Below are 9,638 nucleotides of genomic sequence, written 5' to 3' on the forward strand. Positions count from 1 at the left end.
ATAAATCTGTATTATTTCCCCTTAAAGATTGCTCCTTTACAGAAATAGAGAATATTCCAGTTAAACATAAACTAACATACTTAGGTGTAATCATTTGTAAAAATGAAAAACAAAGAAGTCAGTTCAATTTTGAGCCAATTATTGAGAAAACTAAAAAGAAATTCAATTTGTGGTTAATGCGGGATCTCTCAATATTTGGAAGGGTATTATTGTCCAAGGCGGAAGGTATATCTAGATCGGTGTATACGTCATTATCGTTAGATGTACCTCCTAAGATTATTAAAGATCTAGATCAAATTCTTTATGACTTTATTTGGAGGAAAAAAACACATTATTTGAAAAAAGGGGTAATTTGTAATCCTAAAGAGCAAGGGGGACTGGAGGTCTTGGATTATAATACGCTTAATGACACTTTTAAAATTAAATGGTTAATAGAGTTTTTGAAGAATAGAGAAAGTCCTTGGAATGTATTTCCTAATTATATATTTAACACGCTGGGAGGCATAGATTTTTTGTTAAAATGTCATTTTTCTGTTGACAAAATTCCTGTTAAATTGGCTGGTTTTCACAGACAAGCCCTGTTAGCATGGCAATTGGTGTATAAGCACAATTTTTCACCCCACAACTATTTCATATGGAATAACAAAGATATATTATTTAAAAACAAATCTTTATTCTATCATACTTGGTTCAATGAAGGTATTCTTTTAGTAAGACAGTTATTTAATTCTCATGGATACTTGTTGTCATATACTGAATTTCTTCAAAAATTTCGATTACCAATTAGACCAAGAGATTTTGCTATTGTTATTGACGCAATTCCAAAAAGTGTGACAATACTTTTAAAAAATTATATTTCAGAAGGAATCAGCATAGTTAATCCTTGTGGAAACATTTTCATTGGAAATGTTGACGTGTTAAAACAAAAGTGTAGTAATAAGATTATAAGGAATGCTCTTCGTTCTGTGTCTTTACCTGCAGCAAGATTTTTCTGGTCTTCTTTATTTGATAATATCTCTTGGGTTAAAGCATGGAATCTGTCAAATAAGTTTTGTATCAATAACAAAATTAAGGAAGTGTCTTACAAAATACTTCATAGAATTTATCCTGCCAAGCATACTTTGGAAAGATTTAAGCTTAATATTTCATATACCTGTGAGTTTTGTGGTCAAGAAAAAGAAACCATTTTGCATATTTTTTTTCATTGTATTTACTCAAGAGTATTTTGGAAAGATATGGAATTCTATATTAGCAGAAAAATGGAATGTATGATAGAAATTTGTATATTTGATGTGCTTTTTTATACGGAAAGTGAAAGGTTGAATTGTAAAGAACAACATATTATACATTTGTTTATTTTATTAGGAAAATTCCATATACATAAGAAAAAGTGGGCTCGGTGTAAACCAAATTTTTCTCATTTTATTAACAACTTTAAATTGTATGTAAATCTCCTGGAACAAACAAAAAACAAAAAAGCACTGAAAACATGTAATGCTCTAAAATTATTGAAATTTATGTAATGTATTTTCTTTTCTTTTTTTTTCTATTTTATTCCTTCTTTTTCTCTAGCAGCTAATGTTAACTTGACATGATTGTGTAATACCTCTTGTTCCTGTGGCACTGAGTTAATAATAAAAAAAAAAAAAAAAAAGAGAAGTATAGACCCACCCCTGACCCTTGTAAGACATGGGAAATGCAATTGCAAATGGACTTTGCTTTTTCATTTGAAATGTGGCAGTGTTCGTTCGCGAATGCGAAAAAGCAAACGGTAATGCAAAATTTGCAATTGCATTTTAATTATGTCACACTTTATGCGTCCACATATGGAAAACGCAATTGCAAATCCAATTTGCAATTCCTTTTGAAAAATGTCCGGGATTTCCCTTGTAAGACATGGGAAATGCAATTGCAAATGGACTTTGCTTTTTCATTTGAAATGTGGCAGTCAGTGTTCGTTCGCGAAAGCGAAAAAGCAAACGTTAATGCAAAATTTGCAATTGCATTTGAATTATGTCACACTTTATGCGTCCACATATGGACAACGCAATTGCAAATGTAATTTGCAATTCTTTTTGAAAAATGTCCGGGATTTCCCTCCATACCTATTTGTATTTTCACTGCAGTTATTTTATGTCTAATTCTATAAATTAATGTTAAACACTAATTTGAGACATTGTTCACAGCTAAAGAATGTTGAATAAAAATTTGGTGGTGAAAAATGTTTTTTTTTTTGCTAATTTAAGAGCAGTTAAAACAGATCGGTCAATTTTGACTGGGAACACTAAAATAAGGGGCGGGAGGTGAACGGGACCGGAAGGTTAAGAGAGGACCAGAAAGTACAGGGAGAGGCTAAATGCAGATCCCCGAAGACAACACATTCCGAGAGAGGCATGCAAAAAGTAAGTACAACAAACAAACAAAAGACAATAATAACACTTCAAAATAAACTATCATTACTTCTATCTTTATATTTTCATAAGTGCTTGTTTAAACTTCCAATGATTATTACTTTTTGTATACCTCAGAATAAAAACCTTGAGGAGTGATTGTTAGTGTTATGGCAGGGGATGCTAAATAACAATCCATGCTGTGGCTCACATAATAGGGAATTTATTGACAACTAAACAGAAGAAACAAAAGGACCAGGAGGGATTAAAACGAAGTAGGAAGACATCATTGACTAAAGCAGGGAGCTACACAGTAGTGACGGACCAACCAATACTAAAGTGCCAACGCATGTGTCTGGTACCAGAGGCAATGTAAATGATGCCTGTATCGACGCGCGTATTGCTTTAAGGATAATCACGTGACTTTCAGTTAACGTGTCATTTACGGAGCTGAGCTGTCTGTACTGCATATAAGGAAATCAAAACTCTGAACAATGTCGCATATCGGTGCCGAAACTTGTGTTGAAAGTTTCTCAGGACATGAAATAAACATCAATAAATCCACCCCCTTCACATACATGTTCACAGGCACTCCCAGTTGCACAATCACCTTTATTCCCCCAGTTGTCTTCCCATAATATTTTCATTAATTTCCAATTAATATAACATATATTTCACCGGTTTCAAGTACATGGAAATCTTCACAGAAAATAAGATAACATCACCATATTATTCATTTTATTTTTTGGTTTAGTCAAAGTCAAACTAATACGTCGTGTACATATATTTATGGCAATTGAATCAATAAGTAGTTGATAGGATATCTCAGAAAATCGCAAAATAATAGTTGGTGTACCCAAGCCAGATTGAACGACGTCATTCAGTGGTGTCCTTCACCCTGCTATGATTTCTTCATTCCACTAGATGTCGCTAGACACACAGAAACAGCAATACTTTTCCCGACCCAGATAGCGGAATGTGTCATACACTGGATGACACTTAATTTCCCCATTATTACTACACAGGAAGAAGTACATTGAAGCAAGGAGCAGGTGTGGGTAATAATCAGATACAAAGGGTGTACCCTTTGTACACAAGAAGAAACTAGAACGCAGGAACAGAACATACTACAAGACAAGATACAACAATCAGGGATAACTAATGCACAAAACAGTTCCAAAAAGAGATTCAAGAAAACATAATTAACAAGAAGCACAACAAAAATCAGGCCACCAGAAAACAGATAGAGTGAGGCTAGTCTCTAGCCAGCCTCAAACCCACAATTGATGAGGTGCTTTGATTAATGGTGGTCATCCAGCCACACAGTGACCCACAGAACAGGGTAACACATATGGAGCCGTAGGAGTGCCATAAAAAAGAATAAATCTGTAGAAGAATAAAGAAATAAATGTCAAGTAAGAAAGTAAAATAAATACAAATAAAAATATAAGAATAAGAAGATAAATATTTGACTTTATATTTTATTAGGGGTACAAGCACTCAGTGCTGGAACCCTATTGTATTTGCTAGAATTTTTCTTCTTCTTCTTCTGCTAGAATCCTATTGTATTTGCTAGGATTTTTTTCTTCTTCATTTGTATTATTATTATTATTATTATTATTATTATTTATTCAGCACTAAAACAATATGGGGAGCAGAGATTGTAAAGTCTAGAAACACAAAATTTGGTGGAGCAGTCCAGAATTCCCCCAAATACTCAATCAAGCAAAGTCATACCCATCAGCCTGATGGTGGCGCTATTGTGTAATGTTTTACATTTTGGCCTATATTTCTGGAACCGTGAGTCATAGAAACATTTTTTTCCAGACATTTCTTGGCTCATTCCAAAAAATATTGGGACTATAGATTTTTTGCTAATTTGCATAATGTAATCTCGTTCTAGGTTTTTCATCCAATTCACACAAAATTTGAACTGCAGCATCTTCAGACTACGCAGACAAAAAGTTTTCTGTAGAATTTTGATCAGGATAATCATGGTCTTTTTGCACTTGTTTGCTGCAGAAAACACCCCAAGCACCAATGCAGTACACAGCCAGAGCTGACTGACTATGATACAAATATCAGAAATTCAGGTGGGCTGTATCTGGGATGACAGTACCAACAGTGGTATTCAGGGACCAGACATAACAGGACCATCAGTGGTGTTCAGGGACCAGACATAACAGTAACAGTAGGAGTGTTCAGCCCAAATTTAGGAGCCGAATTCAAATAACAAAACCGAAGGGCAAAGGTAAGAGGCAAAGTTGAAAACCCAGGAATCTAATGGAAACAAGGATGAGTATGTAGGCTTCCAGATTAACCCTAGCCTGCAAAAATACTCAGCAATTGGCCTCACTGCAAGCTTGCAGACTCTCATGGTCAATTAACCAGGAACACTTCTGGGTTTGATCTGTTGCGGAATGACCATCAGCAAAACAACCATGGCAAATCGTAATTATGGGCCTATTCATTTCAATGAAAAGGTCCATATTATTCTTCACCTAGTAAACAATACTTTCCAAATTTGCGCTTAGCCCTTAAAATAAATGGAACTCACTTTGGTGCCAAGTCGTAGGGCTTGCCTAGATGGATGGATTGACATATTTCTTGTCTCAGTACACCTTACAGATCGCGTACAGTTCCTTCGCAAAGTTGAATTCATTTTTTAATTTCAATGAAAAGGTCCATATTACTCTTCACCTAGTAAACGATACTTTCCAAATTTGCGCTTACCCATTGAAATGAACAGAACTGACTTCACTGCCGAGTCGTAGGGCTCTAGCAATGCCTAGCGACAGTATAGCAACCACATAGCAGCACCATAGCAACCAGCTAGCAACATACAGTAGTAGCAATCACCGAGCAATGCACATACCATCCACTTTATTAGGAGCACCAGCTCTTCCACGGTGAACAGAATAGGCCCATCTCACAATTTCTTCAGGAATTTTCATTGCATAAATGTGGGCACCCTTGTCGTTTCATTGATTTGAATACCTTTAGCACTAATTATTGGGACACAAAATTTGTTTGGTACACTCATTGACCCTTGACCTACATACACAGGTGAATCCAATCATAAGAAAGGGTATTTAAGGTGGCCAATTGCAAGTTTTTCTCCTCTTTGCATCTTCTCTGAAGAGTGGTAACATGGGAGCCTCAAACCCACAAATGACCTGAAAACAAAGATTGTTCAACATCATGGTTTAGGGGAAGGATACAAAAAGCTATCTCAGAGATTTCAGCTGTCAGTATCCACTGTGAGGAACATAGTGAGGAAATGGAAGACCAGAGGCACAGTTCTAGTTAAGGCCCGAAGTGGCAGGCCAAGAAAAATCTCATATAAGCAGAGGCGAAGGATGGTGAGAACAGTCATAGTCAACCCACAGACCAGCTCCAAAGACCTACAACATCATCTTGCTGCAGATGGCATCACTGTGCATCATTCAACTATTCAGCGCACTTTGTACAAGGAGATGCTGTATGGGAGAGTAATGCAGAAGAAGCCTTTTCTGCACACACGCCACAAACAGAGTCGCTTGGACAAGCCAGCTTCATTTTGGAATAAGGTGCTGTGGACTGATGAAACTAAAATTGAGTTATTTGGACATAACAAGGGGCGGTATGCATGGCGGAAAAAGAACACAGCATTCCAAGACAAACACCTGCTACCCACAGTAAAATTTGGTGGCAGTTCCATCATGCTGTGGGGCTGTGTGGCCAGTGCAGGTACTGGGAATCTTGTTAAAGTTGAGGGTCACATGGATTCCAGTCAATATCAGCAGATTCTTGAGAACAATGTTCAAGAATCAGTGACAAAGTTGAAGTGGCGCCGGGGCTGGATACTTCAACAAGACAACGACCCTAAACACTGCTCAAAATCTACTAAGGCATTCATGCAGAGGAACAAGTACAACGTTCTGGAATGGCCATCTCAGTCCCCAGACCTGAATATTATTGAAAATTTGTGGTGTTATTTAAAGCGGGCTGTCCACGCTTGGAAACCATCAAACCTGACTGAACTGGAGATGTTTTGTAAGGAAGAATGGTCCAAAATACCTTCAACCAGAATCCAGACTCTCAGTGGAAGCTATAGGAAGTGTTTAGAGGCTGTTATTTCTGCAAAAGGAGGATCTACTAAATATTAAGAACATAACAACATAAGAAATTTACAAACGAGAGGAGGCCATTCGGCCCATCAAGCTCGTTTGGGGAGAACTTACAGTAACTACTAGCTCAGAGTTGTTAAAATCTTATCTAGCTCTGATTTAAAGGAATCCATGGTTTTAGCTTCCACTACACTAGCAGGAAGACTATTCCATACTCTACACGCTGTGTAAAAAAGTGCTTCCTCAAATTTGTTTTAAAATTTCCACTTATGGCCACGAGTTCTAGTATTTAGACTAATATTGAAATAGTCATTTGGCTGTACAGCATCCAGACCCGTTAGAATCTTATAGACCTGAATCATATCCCCCCTTAGTCTCCTTTGCTCAAGGCTGAACAGATTTAGCTCAACTAATCTTTCCTCGTATGACATTCCTCTAAGACCAGGAATCATTCTTGTGGCCCTACGCTGCACCTTTTCTAAGGCCGCAATGTCCTTTTTAAGATATGGTGACCAAACCTGCACACAATATTCTAGGTGGGGTCTCACCAAGGAATTGTATAATCTTAGCATTACCTCCCTTGACTTAAAGTCCACACACCTAGAGATATACCCCAACATCCTATTGGCCTTTTTTATTGCTTCCCCGCACTGGCGAGAATGAGACATGGAAGCATCAAAATACACACCAAGGTCTTTCTCATAATCAGCTACCTTTATTTCAGTAGGTCCCATAAAATACCTGTACTTTATATTTCTGCTCCCTGCATGGATTACCTTACATTTATCTGTGTTAAATTTCATCTGCCAAGTATCAGCCCATTCGCTAATTAAATCCAGATCCCGTTGAAGCCTCTCTGCTGCTAGATTAGTATCTGCTACACCGCCCACCTTGGTGTCGTCTGCAAATTTAACCAGTTTACTGTATGTATTTGTGTCAATATCATTAATGTAAATTAGGAACAATAGTGGTCCTAAAATTGAACCCTGCGGTACCCCACTATGAACGGAGGCCCACTGTGACATTGTGCCTCTAATAACTACTCGCTGCTTCCTGCTTCCTGTCAGTTAGCCAGTTTTTGATCCAAGCTGCCACAGTTCCTAAAATCCCTGCAGCTTTAAGCTTTAGCAAGAGCCGTTTGTGGGGGACAACATCAAAGGCCTTCTGGAAATCTAAGTAAATCACATCATAGGCCTTTTTGTGATCAATTTCCTCAAAGAACTCAAGTAAATTCGTTAAGCAGGATCTACCTCTCCTAAATCCATGTTGGCTATCCTTTATGATGTTATTTGCATCTAGGTAATCTACCATTTTCACTTGAATTATAGCTTCCATTATTTTTCCAGTAATGCTAGTTAAACTGATTGGCCTATAGTTTGCTGGATTACTTCTATCCCCTTTTTTGAATATGGGTGTTATATTAGCATGCTTCCAATCTGATGGTACCACACCCGCAGATAACGATTTCTGGAATATTAAAGTTAAAGGTTGGCTAATAATATCCCTCATCTCTTTTAAGACTATAGGTAAGATGCCATCAGGCCCCTGCGATTTATTTATTTTGAGTTTAGCTAGGCTTAGTATCACATCAACCTCAGTTATACATATATTGGTCATAGACAATGCTGTATTCGTATTAATTGGTGGTAAGTTACTTGTGTTCTCTATTGTGAACACCCTTGAAAAATAATCATTAAACTCATTTACTATATCAATTTCGTTATCAATTATAAGTCCCTTATTATCCTGCAAATTAGTGATTTCAGCTTTTAGTGCTCTCTTGGAGTTAAAATATTGGAAGAAACCTTTACTGTCATGCTTGGCCTCCAATGCAATTTTTCTTTCTACATCCCTCTTGGATAGCCTAATGTCATTTTTTAACTCTGCCTGTAGACTTAGATACTCCTGCTTAATTTTGAAATCATTAGTTATTTTCCAATTGTGGAACAGAGCCCTTTTCCTCCTGACTTTATTCTTAATTTCCTTAGTAAACCATTATTAATGTAATTTTTCTGTTGGGGTGCACCTGCCTAATTTATGCACCTGCCTAATTTTGTTTAAATAATTATTGCACACTTTCTGTAAATCCTATGAACTTCATTTCACTTCTCAAATATCACTGTGTTCGTCTGCTATATGATATATTTAACTGAAATTGCTGATCCAAACAACCAGTGATTCATAAAGGAAAAGCATGAAAATTATCACGGGTGCCCAAACTTTTTCATACCACTGTATAAGGTATGTTCAGGTGTGTGTGAATGAGTGTCTGTGTGTGTGTGTGTGTGTGTGAGAGAGAGAGAGAGAGAGAGAGAGAGAGAGAGAGAATTCTACAGTAATTCTACGCTATCCCATTCAGTTTTCTGCTGACTAAAGCCCTATAATTGGTCTGTGGTGCAACAGTCACAAATGGAGATGAACTAGATTGTTTCAATGTGTCACTGACTTTCCTTCATATTTTTTATCTTGCTACAGTCCTTCCATGTTCAAATACTCCAATGTTTGACATGACACAATACACTGCTCACGTCAACACATAAATGGACACCATTATAGCTGAGTTTCTGTGCTAAAAGGCATCAGTGGGAAACTGATATAGACACAGGATTTCATACAGTGCATAAAACTGTCCTTCCTGTACAATAGTAGTCTGTGCTTTGCATTGTAATGAGAGCTTGTTTGTGCTTATTGATGACAGCTGTGTTTGTGTGCCTACTCTATCAATATAGTAAACAAAGTATCAATATAGTAAATAAATAATTCCATTGTGTAGACACTACACATTAGTCAGTTAATTGCTTGAATCTTGAGTCTAGATTTTCAAGTGCATACTCAGTGATTAACTACAGAGAAGTTATAAATAAAGGTGCATAGCATTGGTCAGATAGACAGGCCTACAGGCTGCAGATGAGGGAGCAGACCAAAGTGGGTTCTCTGCCACGTAGTAACCAAGACTTTCATTTCTCAGCTTCACTCAGCTTTTCTTCACGTTGATCTTTATGCTCTGCAGCTTTTTCCTAAAGCTTTACATTTAAAAATAACACAGCCATCCATCTTTTGCAACTTCTTGTCCTATTCAGGGTCATGGGGGGCCTGGAACTTATGGGTACAAGGCAGGGTTGGGGTGCCAACCCATCAC

The sequence above is a fragment of the Paramormyrops kingsleyae genome, chromosome 3 (genome assembly GCF_048594095.1).
Source record: "Paramormyrops kingsleyae isolate MSU_618 chromosome 3, PKINGS_0.4, whole genome shotgun sequence".
Classification (NCBI taxonomy): domain Eukaryota; kingdom Metazoa; phylum Chordata; class Actinopteri; order Osteoglossiformes; family Mormyridae; genus Paramormyrops; species Paramormyrops kingsleyae.